This window comes from Pongo pygmaeus, chromosome 14, assembly GCF_028885625.2.
Source record: "Pongo pygmaeus isolate AG05252 chromosome 14, NHGRI_mPonPyg2-v2.0_pri, whole genome shotgun sequence".
Taxonomy (NCBI): Eukaryota; Metazoa; Chordata; class Mammalia; order Primates; family Hominidae; genus Pongo; species Pongo pygmaeus.
The window spans coordinates 102653282-102675675 of NC_072387.2; the positions used below are offsets into that span (position 1 = coordinate 102653282).

The 22394-nt window shown below is 35.1% G+C and overlaps 1 protein-coding gene across 2 annotated transcripts in view; it reads left to right on the top strand.

Annotated features, from left to right (window-relative positions):
- The window catches only part of GPC5 (glypican 5), a 1461148-nt gene that overhangs the window by 1434060 nt on the left and 4694 nt on the right, over positions 1–22394 (top strand). The gene's annotated exons all lie outside the window — the stretch shown is intronic.

Consider the following 22394-nt stretch of genomic DNA (forward strand, 5'->3'; position numbering starts at 1 on the left):
GCCAGAATTGACAAATGGGATCTAATTAAACTAAAGAGCTTCTGCACAGCAAAGGAAACTACCATCAGAGTGAACAGGCAACCTACAAAATGGGAGAAAATTTTCGCAACCTACTCACCTGACAAAGGGCTAATATCCAGAATCTACAATGAACTCCAACAAATTTACAAGAAAAAAACAAACAACCCCATCAAAAAGTGGGCGAAGGACATGAACAGACACTTCTCAAAAGAAGACATTTATGCAGCCAAAAAACACATGAAAAAATGCTCACCATCACTGGCCATCAGAGAAATGCAAATCAAAACCACAATGAGATACCATCTCACACCAGTTAGAATGGCAATCATTAAAATGTCAGGAAACAACAGGTGCTGGAGAGGATGTGGAGAAATAGGAACACTTTTACACTGTTGGTGGGACTGTAAACTAGTTCAACCCTTGTGGAAGTCAGTGTGGCGATTCCTCAGGGATCTAGAACTAGAAATTCCATTCAACCCAGCCATCCCATTACTGGGTATATACCCAAAGGACTATAAATCATGCTGCTATAAAGACACATGCACACGTATGTTTATTGCCGCATTATTCACAATAGCAAAGACTTGGAACCAACCCAAATGTCCAACAATGATAGACTGGATTAAGAAAATGTGGCACGTATACACCATGGAATACTATGCAGCCATAAAAAATGATGAGTTCATGTCCTTTGTAGGGACATGGATGAAATTGGAAATCATCATTCTCAGTAAACTATCGCAAGAACAAAAAACCAAACACCGCATATTCTCACTCATAGGTGGGAATTGAACAATGAGAACACATGGACACAGGAAGGGGAACATCACACTTCGGGGACTGTTGTGGGTTGGGGGGAGGGGGGAGGGATAGCATTGGGAGATATACCTAATGCTAGATGACGAGTTGGTGGGTGCAGCGCACCAGCATGGCACATGTATACATATGTAACTTACCTGCACATTGGGCACATGTACCATAAAACCTAAAGTAGAATAATAATAATAATAATAATAATAATAATAATAAAAGAAAAAAAAATGGCTCTAAGCTTCACAATGTTGAGAAACCATATGTATTAGTCCATTCTCACACTGCTATAATGAACTGCCCGAGACTGGGTAATTTACAAAGGAAAGAGTTTTAATTGACTCACAGTTCTGCAGGGCTGGTGAGGCCTCAGGAAACTTACAGTCATAGGAGAAGGGGAAGCAAAAGCGTCTTTCTTCACATGGCAACAGGATAGAGAAGTGCTGAGCGAAGGAGGGAAAAGCCCTTATAAAACCATCAGCTCTAGTGAGAACTCGCTCACTATCATAACAGCCTGAGGGAAATGATCTAATTACCGCCCATAAGGTCCCTCCTCCAACACATGGGAATCACAATTTGGATTATAATCCAAGATGAGATTTAGGTGGGGACAATATAATCATATTACATAGAAAGACACTGTACCAAGATAATACTTTAATAAAGTATAGATTTTGTTTGGGGGCTAAATTTGGTATTGTGGATTCATCTAATTGAATCCAATTGCTGTAGTGATTTTTGCAATCCTACCTGGCATCCACAATCACTGCTGTATTTATGCACTACAGAATGAGCTGGGAATAGAATAGCAACATCCCAGATCTTGCCAGATCTTGCAGCTTTAGTATTCCATAAACAAGCTAGTATTTGCTAATATTAGTGAGAGTGAAATGAGAGACTTTTATCATGTGCATAATGTGTTCCATCTGGTGGTAAGTGACAGTCTTCAGACAATAAATTTGTTTTGACCAATATTTAGATAACTTCTAACAGCTTTATCTGCACAAGTTGCTTGAATTTTGCTTCATGCATCCAAGGAGATTTTTGAAAAACAGAACTATGTGGATATTTTGAAAAGGTACATATACTGTAGATTATTTAGAAATAAAAAGTATGCCCATCTCAAAGTCTTTCTTTTATAATGCATTTTCGCCACTGTTGGTGTTAGAACTGTACACCTCAAAGTTTGCCCTCTTTGCGGAGATAGTGAGATATTCTAAGACTACACGGAGATGTTCATGGATAATAATTTCCCTCTGGTCCCATTTACTCTTATTCCATTGTGTAGTATCCTCCAACCCCTACCTACATAGCCACATTCTCTCTGGATTTTATACTTAGAAATGATTTTTCCCCACCTAAGTCTGTGCTAAAACTGGCCCTTCCACAGAACAATGTTTATCCCTTAGAGAATCAATATCCTTTTTTACATCATAATACTCTTGAAACAATAAACTTCTGCTTTGCAAAGAGGTTCTATACTCTTCTAAAAGTTAGAGTGCAGAGTTCTGTGGGAAACCTGCAGGAAAACTTAGTTTACCTCAAGTTCCCTGGGAATAGGTGAGCCACTGTGATATGGTTTGGATTTGTGTCCTCGCCCAAATTTCATGTGAAATTGTAATCCTCAATATTGGAGGAGGGGCCTGCTGAGAAGTGATTACATCATGGGGGTGGATTTCTCCCTTGCTCTTCTCATGATAGTGAGTTCTCATGAGATCTGGTTGTCTAAAAGTCCCCCTTCACTCTCTTCTTCCTTCTCCAGCCATGTACCTGCTTCCCCTTCACCTTCTGCCATAATTGCTAGTTCCTGAGGCATCCCCAGCAATGCTTCCTGTACAGCCTGGGGAACCATGAGCCATTAACCTTTTTTTTTTTTTTAATAAATTACCCAGTCTCAGGTAGTTCTTTATAGCAATATGAGAACAGACTGATACATCCTATCTTTGTTGAGTGTGTTGTATGAAGATTTGTTTTCTGTATATAGCTAATGTTTGTTGAGCCAGTATTCTGTAGGATTTTTTTTATTCAATGTGTATCAAGTGCTAACTATTATAGGGGCTCACCCTACACACAAATTAAATAATCATCTTTGCTAAACTTTGTAAGCACTTATAAGCAGGTGATTAACTTTGTAGTAATAATTATTTGATAATAGAGATTATTATTTCTAACTTACTGAGTTCCTATTTACTTTGCACAATGTCTGACTAGCTTTTTTAGTGGTGAAGGTAGTTTGGGCAGTGAGTCCCGAAGGCGACTCCTGAGGACTCCCTGCCGTAGAACTGAGAGTCAGGAGGCTGGCATGTTATTTCTGGCTCTGTAACCTACTCTCCAAATGAACTTTGCTTGTCAACTCACTTTGCCTGCAATGGCCTCTAATACGCAAATAAAAATCATATTTCTGTCCTGTGTAAAAATATTAAAAAGTATTTTTTACATTTATGATTTCATTGAATTTTCATATCTATCCTGGGAAAAGGCCTTATTATGATGCAGATTTTACAGATGAAGAAACTGAATCTCAATAAGAATTTTCTCAGTAAACTATCGCAAGAACAAAAAACCAAACACCGCATATTCTCACTCATAGGTGGGAATTGAACAATGAGAACACATGGACACAGGAAGGGGAACATCACACTTCGGGGACTGTTGTGGGGTGGGGGGAGGGGGGAGGGATAGCATTGGGAGATATACCTAATGCTGGATGACGAGTTGGTGGGTGTGGCGCACCAGCATGGCACATGTATACATATGTAACTTACCTGCACATTGCGCACATGTACCATAAAACCTAAAGTATAATAATAAAAAAAAAATAGTGTCTTTGGATAAATAGAAGTTTTAATTTTTAATATAGTCCAATTTACCAAATATTTTTCTTTTATACTTAGGCCATGTATATCCTGTTTAAGAAATCTTTGTTTGTTCTAAGGTCATGAAGATTTTCTTTGTTTTATTTTTAAAGTTTTATTGTTCTTCCTTTAAATTTAGATCTGAAATCCATCTGGAATTGATGTTTTGTATGGTATGAGGTAGTGGTCAAGGCTCAGGTTTTATATATGGATATCCCAACTAATCAGTACCATTAATTTAAAATACTGTCTCTTTCCCACTTCACTGCAGTCGTCTTTTTCATAAAACTGTGAATATTTATGTTTTGGTATGTTACTGAGTTTTCAATTTTGTCCCATTGGTCTATTATCTACCCTTGCATCAATATCACATGCTCCTAATCACAACAGCTTCAAAATAGATCTTCAGTCTGGTAGAGTAAGCCCTCTGTTTTTGTTTTTGTTTTTTTCCAAGATCATTTTGGCTCTTTAAGTCCTATTTATAAATAAATCTAGAATCTGTTGTAAATTTCCATTAAAAATGCTATTATTTTAATTGTAATCACACTAAATGTTTGGCTCAGTTTGGGAAGGATTGATTCATTTATAGTACTAAGTCTTCCAATCTATGAACATGATATATTGCTCCATTTATTTAGAACTTTAATTTCTCTTAGTAATGAACTGTGGTTTTTAGTATAAAATATAAATTTTATTTTCATAACTTACATTAAATTTATTGGCAGATATTTTATGTTTCCTATCACTATTGTAAAAAAAATAATTTTTTAAATGTCAATTTCTAATTATTTGTTATTGATATGTAAAAGTAGAAATCCATGTTAGCAAATGATCTTTTATCCAGATACCATATTAAATTCACTTATTAATTCTAATAATTTTTCTTGTATTCTGCAATCTTGCTAAATTTATTTATTAATTATAATAGTTTCTCTCGAGTCATTTAAATGTTTGACAAAATCATGTCATCTATAAATAATGAAGATATGTTATTTTTCCTTTTTAATACACACGCCTTGTATTTATTTTTCTTTCCATTAATATATCAACGAAGACCTTCGATTCAATATTCAGTAGAAACCGCTATGGTAGGCTTCCATGTCTCATTCTCAGTCTCAGGGTGTTTCACTATTTCACTATAGTGTTCGCCATAGTGGTTTTTTTTTTTTTTTTTTTTAAGATCATCTTTCTCAGCTTAAGGAAGTTCCTTTCTATTATCATTTTGTGAAGAATTTTATGATAAATTAGTGTTGAATTTTGTCACACACTTTTCCTGTGTCTATTAATAAGGTGAATTACATTTGTTGATTCTTTAATTGATATTAAAAGGCTTTGGATTCCTAAAATAAATTTGTGATATCCTAAAAAAAAAAAAAAAAAAAAAAAAGAATTTTCTATGGTTTCTAGAGCTTTACCCCAGGTTCTTTCTACTACACTTCATTGTCTCCTAGCATGAATTCTGTGAGTTTATGTAGCTCTAATTTAATAAATTAAAAAGACTAAAGTGTTTATTTATATATCAAACTTATTTTTACTAAGTTATATATTTTAAAAACCACCTACTAAATGTAGGGTACTATGAAGAGCTACTTATAAGCCCTAGGAATAGAAAACAAAAATAAACAATCACAACTTTTAGGGGCTTAAAATCAAGTAGATGGGATCAATATATGAACTCAAATATAAGTGACAAAAATATATAGACATATAGACATATATGACTCTCTGTGTGTGACTGTGTGTGTGTGTCTATATATATCTTAAGCTGGGTGATGAAAATAAGAAGGAAACACACACACTTGGGTAAAACACCACAGCATTTATAATTGGAAAGTGTATGAGGACAAGGACAGAAAGAACTGACAAGATTGTTGTTAGATGGATCTACACCAGAAACAACATTAGGTGGAAAACTATGCACTGAATCATCATATGTCACATGGGATTAGATTCTGAGGAAACAATGAAATATGGGTTTGAGAGAGAATGAGTATGATTTTTATTCCAGGAGATGGAGTGCAAGCATAGAAAAATTTCCATACTGGGTCAAGTCAGGTGATCCGGTAATATTCAACATCCATATAATTCCCCTGCTTTCAATATGAGTGTTCTCTCCTCACACATGCATCTGTTATTTTCATAAGATCTCGTTGACCCAAGGTACAGCAAATAATATCCTTAATTATGTTACATAGTCCCATCTAAATACACACCTCCAGTTAAGAACACCATAGGGGCAAGCAAAGAACCATCATCACAGCCTAAGGTCTTCTTCTCATGTGTGTGGTGCTCTATGGATATCTTCATGGATAATGTTGCTCTTCTTCTTAGAAATGATAGGAATGACTGTCTCTCTGTATTTTGTTTGGCTATCCCCTGGGCCAATGGAATTGTTTCCTTAAGAATAATGTACACAGAATATTTAGAGGTTGAAGTATTAAGTTAAATATTGCAATTTATAATACACATGATGGATAGGATATGCAAGCCAAGATAATTTATTTCCATTTAATAAATGTAATAAGCATCACAATCTCTCCTGCACAATATTCTTAGACATTTTGACAATTTTTAGGCTCTAAGGATTAGCTGTTGTTTAATAGTCTTCACTTACTGAAGTAAAACAGAGGCAAATTTTTTCCTGAAGTTAATTTTTATCTTTCATTGGGAGAAAAGATACCTTTCATATGAGTGTTCACATTATACTTGCTGCAGCTAATTTTTAACAAAGACTAGTAAGTAAAAATGGCATCTATTCAATCAATGCCCAATCCAGTGCTGAATGATATTCATTATGGGTTCAATAGAAAAGTCTAAATGAAAGAAAATATTTAAAGGGCCAAAAATATTTAAAGGGTAAAAATTATAGCAATTCTTAATATTCCAACCATCCCCATAGCTCTAGTAAGTTTCTCAGCAAAATGAAACACTGCTCAGTATTTTTAATCACAATAGTCTTCATATCAAGGATGATCATCAAGAATAATTAGTATCTACAGCAGGGATGCTGACCAATTAGAACAGACACTGACATTAACTACACCAGTGCAAACTGATTGCCAACCCTGCCATAGACGTAGCCAGAGAGTCATGACAAAGATTCAGTGGCCAGACCCTGGAAACGTTCAGTAAGTTGACATCAAAATGACAGATTGATCAGACACATCTAATTGTATTCCCTCCTACAATCCCACTAAAATAAATATACGACCTTTTTTTTTTAACAAAAACTTAAATTTACTGAGAGCAGAGGAATCGGAAGAAGAGATAGCAATAACAACATTTGAAAGCTGGAGAGCAGATGATACATGGTATCTAATATAGGATGCCCAAGAAAGCCAACTCCCTCACAGCATTGAGGAAAGCAGAGAACCAACTCAATTTGCTCTATAGATTCCTCTAAAGATAGAGGGATAGGCTGGACGCAGTGGCTCACACCTGTAATCCGAGCACTTTGGGAAGCCAAGGCAGGCGAATTACTTGAGATCAGGAGCTCGAGACCAGCATGGCCAACATGGTGAAACCTCATCCCTACTAAAAATACAAAAATTAGCCGAGTGTGGTGGTGGGCACCTGTAGCACAGCTACTTGAGAGGCTGAGACAGGAGAATCGCTGGAACCCAGGAGGTGGAGGCTGTAGTAAGCCGATGTTGTGCCACTGCACGCCAGCCTAGGCAACAGAGCGAGACTCCATCTCAAGAAGGAAAAAAAAAACATACGGGGATAGATAGAATCAGTTATTCTTGGTAGAGGGGTTAAAGAAGAAAGGTCTATAAAGTAAGGATTAGTCAAAAGCTGTAACAAGCAGTTATCCCTTCCTCCACTCCAAACCAACAGGTGTCTGTCTCTCCCATACATCAGTACTGTGTAGGAGATATAATTTTGGAAAGGACTTGAGAATTCTCGGTACAGTTGAGGGTAAAAGTATTATTGTGAAAGAAAAAGTATTAAATCTATCTACCTACTTACCTACTGTATTAGTCCATTCTCACTCTGCTATAAAGAAATACCTAAGACTGCATAACTTATAAATAAAAGAGTTTAAATTGGCTCATGGTTCTTTAGGCTGTACAGGAAGCATGGAGGCATCTAGCCCTGGGGAGGCCTCAGGAAACTTACAATCATAGCAGAAGGCAAAAGGGAAGCAGGCATGTCTTACATGTCCAGAGCAGCAAGAGAAAGAGAAGGGAGAGGTGCTACATACTTTTAAATAACCAGATATCATGAGAACTCACTCAGTATCATGTCACAGTACCAAGGGGGAAATCTGCCCCCATGATCCGATCACCTCCACCAGCACTGGGGATTACTATTTGACATGAGATTTGGATGGGGACACAGATCCAAACCATATCGCCTACCTACCTATAAAAAATACTGACATCTACACTCTGGTCCCAGCCTACTTCTCCCATTTGGCTCCCAGAATTTTTGCAACCAAGGAGTTACTCTCAGGCAAGACACTGTAAGAGTCTTCTCTCAGTATCTGCCTAGTTTAAGAGGAAACAAAGACAAAAGAGGCATGAGACATGGCTTTTGATCTATAGTATTTCTGGATCTCCCTTTGTGTACATGGTAGAACTACACATTTGTAGTAATTTGTATTATTATGTTTTCTCTCGAATTTAGTCTTAAAGTCTCTCTTTTGCTCAAGAATGGCCATAGGCCAGTCGGGCACAGTGGCTCACGCACGTAATCCCAGCACTTTGGGAGGCCACGGAGGGCGGATCACAAGGTCAGGAGATCGAGACCATCCTGGCTAACACGGTGAAACCCCATCTCTACTAAAAATGAAAAAAAAAAAAATTAGCCGGGCATGGTGGCGGATGCCTGTAGTCCCAGCTGCTCAGGAGGCTGAGGCAGGAGAATGGCATGAACCGGGAGACGGAGCTTGCAGTGAGCCAAGATGGCGCCAGTGCGCTCCAGCCTGAGTGACAGAACAAGACCCCGTCTCAGAAAAAAAAAAAAAAAAAAAGAATGGCCATAAGCCAAGATAGCCACTCTGTAAGAGAGCCCTGACCAGGAGGAAAGTTAGGCTCTGAGATACAATGAGGAGGTGAAACCAAAATGCATGAAACAGAAAAAAATTTATTCCTCACTGGTCCCAGAGAGATTCGGAGTGCCAACAGGAGGACAACAGAAGTCCAGAGGCATCAGGGCACTCAACCTGTATGCAGAGTGAAAGAGAAAGAGGAATCTTGGATGAAGTCTTTTTTAAGAACCACGAGCTCTTATCACTTAGACTTTTCCTTGGTGCTTGTGGATGGGCTAGTTTAAAGAAAACACTCACAAAGAGGGGAACGTATTTACATGACTCTGGTTTGACCATTACATTGTAGCATGGTTAGTAACTGTGGGTGTGTTGGGGTTTGGGGTTAGTGAGATGAGGAATAAGCAAGCTACACAGCAAACAACCAAAAGGGGAGAAGAGGTTTTAACTAGGTCAAAGGTGATGGGATTTGGGGGTTCAAATCACTAATGTCAAGCCTAAAACTTGATAAATGCAACAACAACTATATTAAACAAATTTATGACAAAATTCCTGCACCTTGAGTTTCGGAAACATCCTATGACTCATTTTGACCAATGACCTAGTAAGCAGAAGTGACACATGTTCCTTCCAGGTGGAAGTTTTTTATTTTTTTATTTTTTAGAGATGGGATCTCACTCTGTTGCCCAGGCTGGAATGCAGTGATGCTATCATAGTTCATTGCAGCCTTTAACTCCAGGCCTCAAGTGATCTTCCCACCTTGGCCTTCCAAAGCACTGGAATTACAGGCATGAGCCACTGTGCCTGGTCCCCAGACGGAAGCTCCTACTTGGCAGTTTGTCTCTCCACACCTGTCTCCTACTGCTCTGTTGAGCTTTGAAGCATATATTGATATGAAGGTGAAATACCAAGTAGTAATATACAGAGTCACCTGGACTAAAAGGGGCCATTGCTGCCAATATTTTGGGGGCAATTTGTTTTTCCAGCCTGACCTACCTTATCCTGGCTGACAAACATAGGTTCCCTAACAAGCACCTAAGTCAGATCACACTTGTCTAACAATTGCTGAGCTCCATTTGCACATCAGAGTTTCAACCAGCTTTTCAGTCCCCATTCTTAAATATTAGCATATAGCCATAATCAGGGGTCACCACTTATGTTAAGTGTATAACATGAAAAATGGTTAAATCTACAAGCAGAAAAAAATTCCAACTTTAAACAGAGACTCTACTGAGAGAAGAAAACTTTTCAAAAATGTAGTCCCCCTTAGTACAAAATGTACTAATAGTACATTTAGTACATTTAGTACTAAGTAATTACTTAGTACATTTAGTACAAAAGTACTAATTTGTACTAAGTAATTAGTACAAAATGTACTAATTACAAAATGTAGTACATTTAGTACATTTAGTACATTTAGTACATGTAGTACATTTAGTACAAAATGTATTACATTTAGTACATTTAGTATATTACTTAGTACATTACTTAGTACATTACTTGGTACCTTACAAAATGTACTAAGTAATTAGTAATTACTACAAAATGTACTAATTACAAAAATGTAGTCCCCCTTCTGAGATTTTAGTTTCTGTGGTTTCATTTACCTGTGATCAACCCCAATCTGAAGATAGATAAGTACACTACAATGAGGTATTTTGAGAGAGAGAGTCTACATTCACATGACACAGTAGATGGTGATAATTGTTGTAGTTTATGATTATTTATTGTGGTTAATCTCTTACTGTGCCTAATTTATAAATTAAACCATCTCATAGGTATGTATATCTAGGAAAATATATAGGATATATAGGGTTTGTCACTATCTGAGGTTTCAGGCATCTACTAGGGGTCTTGGAATATATCCCCATCTGATAAGGCAAGAATACTGTACTGTCATTACCATCTTAATAGGCCTGAGAAGATTTAAACAAACAAAAACAATAACACAAGTTCCACTTGGAGAAACAAAGGCTAGTAAGCTTAAAACCTATGAAAATATCAACAAAGTGACTGAGTAATAAAGTTCAAGAAATCTAGAAAGTAGAGTAAAATGAACACTAGAAAAAGAAATTGGAGAACACGTTCAGGGTTTCCATTGTTCAAATAATGAGACTTTCAGACACAACAGAGAAAATGAAATAATTCAAGAACATTTCCCCGAATATATATGCATTTCTAGATGAAAAGGGCCCAGCGAGAGGCTCAGCAAGATGCCCAGCACAGAATATCCAATAGTGCCACATCAAAGGACATCATGATAAAATTTCAGAACGCAATGTAAGAGACACTATATATAAACTTAAGTCTTCTCATCTATAAACTTGCTGCATCTCTACATTTATTTAGATCTTCTTTTAAGACCATAGATGAGATTCGTTGTAAGGATCATGGTTCTCCTTTAGTTTTGGCTTTCAATTTTATTGTGTTGTGGTCAAGGGCTCCATGTTCTTTGTGTTAAAAGCATTTGCTAATAGTTAATATTTCCTTTGTGCCTTAATATATGCTCTCTTTTCTAAATATCTTATGTGAGCTTTAATATATGTGCTATATCCACTAGTCATTACCCGACCTGTAGTGATGGTATCTATGAAGATATATACATAATATATATGTTATTCAATAAATATATATTAATATATTTAATAGTTTATTGAATATATAGATATCAAATATCTATATATATTGAAAAATATATATATTTATTGAATATATATAGATTACCCCAACTGTAGTGATGGTACCTATGAATATATTTATATTAGTCAATAGATATTAAATATATATTTATTGATTTATTAGATAAAGCTTTAATTTCAAGCCAATGCAATAAGAAACATTCCTTTTTTTAAGAAGTTAGAAACAACTAAAATACAAGTATCAGACAGATAAAAATATCAGCGATTTTACTATTAAAACCCAGACTGGAAAATGTGATTATATATGATATGTAATATTTCACCTAAGAATTATTATCAAGTCACAAGCATAGCTGAAAAAATATCACTGACTTTTCTCAAAGGGAATAGAGTCTGCCTCATTTTCTCCATGGTAAAGCGCAGGGAAGAATGTACCCTTCGCTGTAGCCTGGCAAATCCAAAAGAGGATGAGAAATCAAAAAGTTTAGCACATTTTGTTTTATTTGTTTGTTTTTTGAGTAGAGTTCCTTGTAAATTCAGGAAATTATTACCCTGACAAATAAATAGTTTGCAAATTTTTTTCTATTCTGCAGGTTTTCTATTCACTCTATTATTTGTTTTGCTGTAGAGAAGCTTTTTAGTTTAAGAATGTTACATTTGTCTATTTTTATTTTTGTTGCCTATGCTTTTAAGATCTTAATCATGAATTCTTCGCTGAGACCAATGGACAAATTAAGTTTCCTTAGATTTTCTTCTAATATTTTTGTGGTTTCAGGTCTAACATTTAAATCTTTGTTTTTCTTTTTTTTTTCTTTTATTATTATTATTATTATTATTATACTTTAGGCTTTATGGTTAAAAGAAAGCATATAAATGCAAATGAGTAATGGGCATATTTTACTTCTATTTTGTTTCTAACTTCAGAAGAAAAAGAATGCTTCTAACTCTACTGGTTCCAAATACAACTCCTATCAAACTGTAGATATGATCACTACAGTTAATGACTAGTATATATAGCACCAGGCTTCTTTGTTTGTCCGTTTGTTTCTTCCTGACTTCTATTCAATGTCATTAATACTCTTTTCTTCAGTGGATTAGGAACGTATACATCCTATATTAATTATTTAAGTGATTAGCTTTGAATTTTTAATATTCAATAAAATACATATTTGTGTGAATAAAACATAAAGTTAATTAAGATTTCACACTTCTTCCTAATACAAACATGTTGGAATAAATGATTATTTCCAAGTGTTGTAATTACACTATGATTTGAACTTCCTAATATAACCATTGCTTTGCTTTTTCAGCCAACATTAATAGTTACTTAGACGCTTGTCAGTTACCTTGATCACTATTACAACTTTCATACCACTCTTTCATTCTGGGTTGAGTTTCCTGCATTTTTAATTGTGGTCTTAAATAATATTTTAGAATTGGAAAAAAAGAGTGAAGACCCAAATAAACACAATCAGAAATGACAAAAGTGACATTATAAATGATCCCACAGACTACAAAAGATCCTCAAAGACCACTATGAACATCTCAGTCCCACAAACTAGAAAATCTTGAGAAAATGGATAAATTCCTAGAAACACACCACCTCCCAAGATTGAATCAGGAAGAAAGTGAAATCCTGAACAGAACAGTAACAAGTTCCAAAATTAAATCCGTAATAAATTTTTAAAAACCCTATGAACCTAAAAAAAGCCCTGCACCAGATGGATTCACAGCTGAATTCTACCAGATGTACAAAGAGAAGCTGGTACCAATCCCCCTGAAACTATTCCAAAAAAGTAAGGAAGAAGGACTCCTTCCTAACTCATTCTATGAAGCCAATATCATTGTGATACGAAAACCTGGCAAAAACACAATAAAATAAGAAAACAGCAGGCCAGTATCCCTGATGAACATAGATTCAAAAATCCTCAGCAAAATAGCAAACTGGATTCAGCAGCACAAAAAAATTTAACTCATCATAATCATATGGGTTTTATTCCTGGGATGCAAGGTTGGGTCAATATGCACAAATTAATAAATGCAATTCACCACATACACAGAATTCTAATAAAAACACATAGTTATCTCCATAGACACAGAAAAGGCTTTTGATAAAATCCAACATCGTTCATCATAAAAACAGAGTAAGCACTGAAGGAAAATACCTCTAAAGAAGAGCCGTCTATGACAAATACACAAGTAACGTCCCACTGAATGGGCAAAAGCTAGAAGTATTTCCCTTAAGAAGTGAAACAAGACAAAACGTCTACCCTCTCCACTCCTATTCAATGTAATATTGAAAGTGCTACCGAGAGGAAAGAGAAAGAAATAAAAGGTATCCAAATAGGAAATGAGGAAGTCAAATTATCTCTCTTTGCTGACAATACAATTCTATGCCTAAAAAATTCTAAAGAACGCCAAAAGTCTCCTAAACCTGATAAGCAACTTCAGTAAAGTTTCAGGATACAAAATCAATGTACAAAAATCAGTATTATTACTATATACTAATAACATTCAAGCTAAGAGCCAAATCAATAGCATAATCCCATTTGTAATAGCCTTAAAAAATAAAATACCTAGGAACACATCTAACCAAGAAGGTGAAAGATCTCTACAAGAAGAACTACAAAACACTTATGAAAGAAATTGCAGATGACACAAAGGGGAAAACATTCCACACTCATGGATTAGAAGAATCAATATTGTTAAAGTGGTCATACTGCCCAAAGCAATCTATAGATTCAATGCTACTCCTATCAAATGACCAATGTCATTTTTCACAGAATTAGGAAAAAAATCAAAATTTATATGGAACAAAAAAAAGCCTGAATAGCCAAAGCAATCCTAGGCAAAAAGAACAAAGCTGGAAGCATTACATTAGCCAACTTCAAAGTATACAAGGCTACAGTAACAAAAACAGCATGGTACTGGTACAAAAACACAGACGAATGGAACAGAATAGATAATGCAGAAATAAAGCAGCACACATAGAAAGAACTGATCTTTGACAAAGTTGACAAAAATAAGCAATGGGGAACAGACTCCCTATTCAATAAATGGTACTGGGAAAACTGGCTAACCATATACAGAAGAATTAAACTGGACTCCTACATGTCACCATATACAAAAATTAACTGAAAATGGATTAAAGACCTAAATGTAAGACCTCAAACTATAAAAATCCCAGAAGAAAACAGGAAATACCCCTCTGGACTTCATCCGTGGCAAAAAATTTATGACCAAGTCCTTAAAAGCAATTGCAGCAGAAATAAAAGTTGACAAGTTGGACCTAATTAAACCAAAGAGCTTCTTTACAGCAAAAGAAACTATTAACAAAGTAAACAGACACCTTACATAATGGATAAAAATATTTACAAACTATGCATCTGTCAAAGGTCTACTATCCAGAGTCTATAAGGAAGTTAAACAAATCAACAAGCAAAACACAAATAATCTCATCAAAAAGTGGGCAAAGTACATGAACAGACACTTCTCAAAACACAGAAACAACCAATAAACATATGAAAAAAATGCTTAACGTCATTAATCATTAGAGAAATGCAAATCAAAATCACAATTAGATAGCATCTCACACCAGTCAGAATGGCTATTATTAAAAAGTCAAAAAACAACAGATGCTGGCAAGGCTGGGAAGAAAACGGAACACTTATACATTTCTGGTGGATATGTAAATTAGTTCACCTGTGGAAAGCAGTTTGGAGATTTCTCAAAGAGATAAAAACAGAACTACCATTCCACCCAGCAATCCGATTACTGGTATATACCCAAAGGAAAAGAAATTGTTCTACCAAAAAGGCACATGCGCTCATATGTTCATCACAGCACTATTCGCAATAGCAAAGACCTAGAACCAATTTAGGTGCCCATCAGTGGTAGACTGGATAAATAAAATGTGGTACGTAGACACTGATATGGTTTGGCCATGTCCCCACCCAAATCTCTTCTTGAATTGTAGTCCCCATAATTCCCCTGTGTCATGGGAGGGACCTGGTTGGAGGTAATTGAATCATGGGGGCAGGTCTTTCTGTGCTGTTCTCATGATAGTGAATAAGTCTCATGAGATCTGATGGTTTTATAAAGGGCAATTCCCCGGCACACACTCTATTGCCTGCCGCCATCCCTTTGCTCTTCCTTTATCTTCCGCCATGATGGTGAGGCCTCCCCAGCTATGTGGAACTGTGAGTTAATTAAAACTCTTTCCTTCATAAATTACCCAGTCTCAGGTATGTCTTCCTTAGCAGCATGAGAACAAACTAATACAGACACCATGCAGCTATAAAAAAATGACATTGTGTCCTTTGCAGCAACATGGATGCAGCTGGAGACCATTACCCTAGGTGAATCAATGCAGAAACAGGAAATCAAATATCACATGTTCTTACTTAACAGTGAGAGTTAAATCTTGCATACACACAGATATAGACGAGAATAGACAATGGGGACTCCAAAAAGAGGGAGGGCAGGAGGAGGGCAAAGGCTGAAAAAGTTCCTATTGGACAATGTTCACTGTCTGGGTGATGGGATCAACAGAAGTCCAAGCCTCAATATCACATAATATACCTGTGTTACGAACCTGCACATGTACCCCATGAAACTAAGATAAAAATGGAAATTAAAACCAAAAAAAGAATTTGTCAGGGAGTAGTTAGAAATACTTTGTTGAAAGTACTCATTTCTTCTACATAATTTAATTCTGTATAGAATTCTATATAGATAATTACTTTCTTTCATGTTTAAAACAAATTATTCTGACCTGGTGTGTGGCTCACACCTATAATCCCAACATTTTGGGAAACCAAGGCAGGGGTATCACTTGAGGCCAGTAGTTCAAGACCAGCCTGGACAGCAAAGCAAAACCCCCATCTCTACGAAAAACTTTTTTAAAAAAATTATCAAGGCATGGTGGCATGTGCCTGTAGCCCCAGCTTCTTGAGAGGCTGAAGCAAGAGGATTGCTTGAGCCCAGGAGTTCTAGCCTGCAGTGAGCTATGATGGTATCGCTGCACTCCAGCATGGGCAACATAACAAGACCTTATCTCTAAAAATAATAACAAAAATAATAATAGAACAAATTATTCTACTTATTTTAGCAACTGTTATTGTTTCTTTAAAATTAATCTAATGTTTTGTTCTGTTAACAGCCACCTTTTTTCTGGTCATTTGAAAAAATTTCTCTTTGTCTTTGGTACTGTAGAATATCACTACCATGTGTCAAGACATAGATATGCATTTTTAAATTATTTTAATTTTTAATAGCACTTTAAGTCCATATTATCACTAATCTAAACAAGATATAACATTTTCTAATTTCATTAACTCATAGTATTTTTCAGCCTTATACTTTTTAAAAATAATTTTCTGAATCATTAGTAATTATTCCAAATTACCTGTAAATTCTTATCACTAAGAACTAGTATATAACTGAGTACTGTGGTATATTTAATAGATATACTTTTAATACTTAGTTTTAATTACCAATATGCAAAAATGACCTTTTAAATTTTCTATTTGTATATTCGTTCTAGAAGTAATTTCACAAGAATGATAAAAATCACAACATCAGTATTGCTATAAAATAGCTTAAAATAATATGTTCTTTCAAAATCAGATGTGTGTTCTTTTGCTAAAATCTTCAAAAATCAATAAAGCAAACTTAGGAAAAAGAACTGGATGACCATTATTAGATGAAATATAGCATTAGGAACTGTCCAAAGATCTAAGAAATATTCCCTTCATGTTTAAACTTCAATCCAGAAAAAAAGTCTATTTATTATTCATTATTAGAGAGCCACTAATAATTTATTTGATACAGTGACAATTTCCTTGCTATTACTCAGAGCTATAATTTCAAAATAAATTATACTATTTTACCTTAATCTTTGGTTTACAGGCAGAATCTCTCATTACTTTATTTCTTTCATTGTTTCACTTGTTAACAATTTGGAAAACTCCATTATTTTTACATAATTTATCCAAAAAGGAAGGCTACTATTGCTATAAAACATTAAGACCAAAAAGACTACTATATCTCAAAACTCTGTTTCACAAGGAATAGAAAAGTCTTTCATGAAGACAGTTGCATTGCCCTTCAGTTACGAGTGTTAATGAGGCTATAGGGCTACCAGGAACCTTGTATCTTTAGCCATACAGTCACTCTTCTTTGGTTCTCGGATTATACAGAAGCCCTAGGTTTTGGAAAATAACTCATCATTTTAAAAAGTATATCCTCAACTCAAGTGACCCAACATACTGGATGCAACCACCAATCTTATTTACTAGGAGACATGATCTGACTGAATTAGCTCCTCATACTCTTTTTAAAAAATGGCAAATAGTTATGCTTAGCCATCTCAGATTTGTTAGAATCCTTAATGTCCAGCCAAAATACATGTGGCTAATGTTAGCATAAAGGACAGGAATTAGTTTAGTAACTAGTGACCAAAGTTAACAGTTTAGATTTAACATAATAAGATTCATAGCAATTTTATTCAGAAAATATTTGTCAATTCTGTTTCCTCATAATGAATCTTTTCCATGATATTTACCACTTGTCTTATTAAATGTAAAATTCTAATTCACATCTAATTCTAATCCTTTATTTTAGTCTGAGTTGCTGCAATATAATTTTTGTTTTTCTGCTAAAAGAAACTAAGTTAGAGAAACATATTTGTATTATTTAGTCATTTTTATGCCCTGGATTAAATTCATTCAACTTATTCATTCACCTAATTATTGTTAAATGCTTGCTAGGTCAATACAGAAATTAATGAGAGAGTCTCTACTCTCAAGGAAACACAGCAATAGACTATTAGAGTTAAAAGAATGTTAAAGAGCATGAAAGTATATATATACATGTATTTTATTAAAATTTATATACATTAAGTGCTATCAAAATACACTTTTCTGTATTAATAAATATTTACTCCTTAAAGAGTTTTAAATAAATGAATGCACCTTAATTTTCTTGACCCAATTCCCTACCAATTGGCACTTAATTTGCTTAGGATTTTCATTAACAATACACAGATTAACATTTTGTGAATAAATATGTGCACATACTCTTCATTATTCCCACAGAATTGCTTCATAAAAGTGGAATTATTTGGTCTAGGCAAATGAACATTTTAAACACTTTTAATATATTTTGGCAAATTCTCTAATGAAGGGCTATACCCTTGCCCAACTGGTTACACTCTCCTCTCTGTCTTGCTTTTAACACCTGGACAACAGATAATTGACACTTCATTGTGTGTATGATAGTACTTATTTGTTGTCCAGTGAAGAAGACTTCACCTTTTTCTTAAAATTGTAAATATCCATTTCTGTTCTTTCACCATTTCTCTACAGGAACATTTGTAGTTTTCACATGGATTGTAAGAACTATTTTTATGTTCAAGACGTGATCTTTTTGCTGCAATCTATAATGCAAAATTTTCTCCATTTTTCTGTGTGTATCCTCAATTTTGTTGTGTTTTTTGTTGTACCGAAGGTTCTTTTCTTGTGTGATGTCAAAACTATTAATTTTCTCTTTATAGATTCTGACTTAAAATATGTAGGCTTTACTCAACTGTATATAAATAAAAATATAGACCTATATATTTTGTTTACTTCCTCATTATTTTTACTTAAGTTTTGGTCCCACAGACTTTAGACAATGCTATGGGATAAAATTCTAGCTTATTTTTTCAAATATTGATTTAATAATTTAGCCAGCAAGATATTTTGATTAACTCTCCTCTCTTACTGAAAATGCTCTCATTTGAAAGTTCCAAGAAATGTGGGTCATAGCTAAAGTCAACCAGCTAGACTGTGGCAAAGCCAGAATTTGACCTCGAGTTCAATGCTTTGAATGTGTAGTGGCAAACAGTATGGCTCTGGAATCGATGAGGACCACACGTGAATGGGGCACGAATGGAATTCTGCCACAGCTATGTTACCTTGAGTAAATTACTTCTTCCACACCTGTTACTAATATTTAGAATAAGGGAACGTGATTCTATCAAACTTCTTAATCTTTAGAATAAGGGGAAATAATTATATCAACCTTATCCTGTTCTTGTGTAAATGAGTCATTCTTCAATTTATTCATTCAACAATATTCATTAGAAGTGTTCTTTGTAATAGATGTTTTTTGAGATGTCATGACTATAGCTACCTTAAAAATGGATATTTTTCTAGTAATAAATTAGTTTGACTTCATGATTAACTTAGTGTTGAATTCAAATAATGATCTATAGGATCTGGAGTCCTGCTCCCAGCATTCCATCTGCCCCGTACTCTCACCATTGGAATGGTGAAAAAGATACCTGGTGGAGATATAGATATAAATATATATATTTGACTCGTCTAAGTGTGAAGGAAAAGGCTGTAAGTGCACACTGTATATTCACTCTCCAGCACAATACCTGACACAGAGCTGGCAGTGAATAGATTTTATAAATGAATGAGCAAATTAACAATGTATACATTCTTGTCCATGTAATTTCATTAAAAATAGAACAAATTGTCTCTAAACATACTTGCCTTTCCTTAGTGAAACTAAGAGCATTTTTAAAATATGTAGACAGATGAAATAGAGATAGAGGAAAATACCCACACTCTCCTGCCTCTGTGTAAATGATGAAAAGAAGGTGCTGTCCTCTCAGATTCATCAGGCCATTCTGATTCGTCATCATTAACTTGCCCACATGGATTCTACCTCTGAATACTTCCAGTTACTTGATTAATACCCCAAAGTAGCACCTACTCAGCCATCCCAGATGACAAGGAAGGAGAGAAAACACTCTAATGCACTTTGTAGGTAACGTAATTTATCTTTTTTGTTCTCAATTTAAGTATTGACTTGTTGGTGCCAAGCAATGTGCTTGGAATCAGGGAGGCAGGTGATCAGAGCACAGACTAGGTCTAGACTTCTAGATTTGATCTTGGCTCCACTGCTTGTGGTCACTTAACTTTCTAGTGCCTCAGTTTCCTCATCTATAAAAGCAGGTAATAACAATAGTGCCTATTTTATGCGACTTGTGAAAATTAAATGACTTATCATTTGTGAAGTACTTGGAACTGTACCTGACACCATAGCAAGGACTCTGTAGATATTATCAAATAAATTAATACACTTTACCACTTCCTTAGCAGAGCACTCCCTGACCAAGTTACATCCCTTTACCTTATTTCGAGATGGAGTTTCGCTCTTGTTGCCCGCCCAGGCTGGAGTGCAATGGCACAATCTAGGCTCACCGCAACCTCCACCTCCCGAGTTCAAGTGATTCTCCTGCCTCAGCTTCCCAAGTAGCTGGGATTACAGGCATGCACCACCACACCTGGCTAATTTTGTATTTTTAGTAGAGACAGGGTTTCTCCATGTTGGTCAGGCTGGTCTTATACTCCCGACCTCAGGTGATCTGCCTGCCTCAGCCTCCCAAAATGCCGAGATTACAGGTGTGAGCCACTGCTCTTGGCCTACCATATTTCACAGCACCAATCACCAGGCCTGTATCTGTGTAATAATATTACCTTCATTTTTTAATAACACAATTTTCTTTCACCATCAGACTCTAAACCACCAAGAGCAAAACTATGAATTTATTGACACCTTTGTCTGTTGCTATTATGCATATAAGAGTATTCAAAAATTACTTTGTTTTTCTTTAATGTATTAATACAATAAATCTCCAAATTAATTTTTCCTTTTATAGGTCTTTATAAGCCTTGGTATAATTTATAAGCTTGGTTAATTAAATTTCTTTATGAAAAAAATCATTGCATCAAATAATCATGGAGCTAGAATTTTTGGCATGCTAATGTCTTTTTACAGATGACAAAGTTGTGATTTGATCCATAACTACAGCCATGATTGCCAGGCTTTTGAAAAGATCTTGAATTCTTTTCATATACTTGTTACTCAAAGGCCATATTCCTTAGAACTGTTACATTTATTTATTAATAACACCTTAATGTAAGATGGTAAAATAGCATCTGATTGAAGGCAGAAAAGCTCTCCTGCCATTGTCTGGCTTGCAGGCATAAGATTTAACATCTTTCTACTTACATGTTTTCACCCATGATGGCATCCACTAAACCTAAATCAGTGTCTGGCTCATGAATGAACAAAATATAAGCTCAGAATGGCATAAGAAAACCTTATTCATGGATCCCATCCAAACACAAATTCACAATGCTTAAAAATGAAAAGTAAATCCTGTAAAGCTCAACTTTATGTAGTTATCTTAGAAAAAAATATATTTTTAATTGCCTGGAGTCCTCATAGCTTCTTGTTAAGCTTAACAAGAGGTATAAAGCCATGACTAAAATATTCATACTCCACTCTAGTCCCTATTTAAAAAAAATAAAAAAGGGAATCACTAGTTTATTCATCTTGCCTAATGACACAGAAGGGCAAAACAAGCACCCAAACAATGAATAATAATGTAAGAGCTCAAACTGTAAAATCAATATGTCAGATCAGCAGAGCTTTGCTTCGTTTTAATGTTCTCATCTCTGAATGCAGCACAGCTTATCTTCTGAATTATATATATGTATTGGCCTAATTACATAAATATTGACTTTTCCTTATATGAAGTTTATTCTTTCAATCTCTCTGTAATTACCATGTCAATATTTGTGGCTGTAGTAACAATGAATTTAAATCTGTTAATTGTGACTGATAGTGGCATGCCATGAGATAATTCAGTCACTTAGTCTCAGAACACTGATGGCACTAGATAATAAGTGATGAATCAGTAATTCCCTAAGTATATGGTACCAAGGTAAACATCTTTAAAAAGCAATTCTTTCAACCCAGTTAATTAAGGGGTTAGTCTTTTCCTCAACTTGTCAGGTTTCATAACGTACAGAAGTAATAACCAGAATGCGACTGGATCTTGGTCTATGACTTTGCCTGCATTTTTTTAAATGAAACACTATATCCCTAACTTCATTCTCCAGTCCACCCATTAACAACTTCTTTGATCTGTTGATAGATATCTACACCTCCTTCCTCACAGCTATATGTGTGTATGAAAGATATAATTTAACATTTGTTGCTATTATTCTTTGCTAT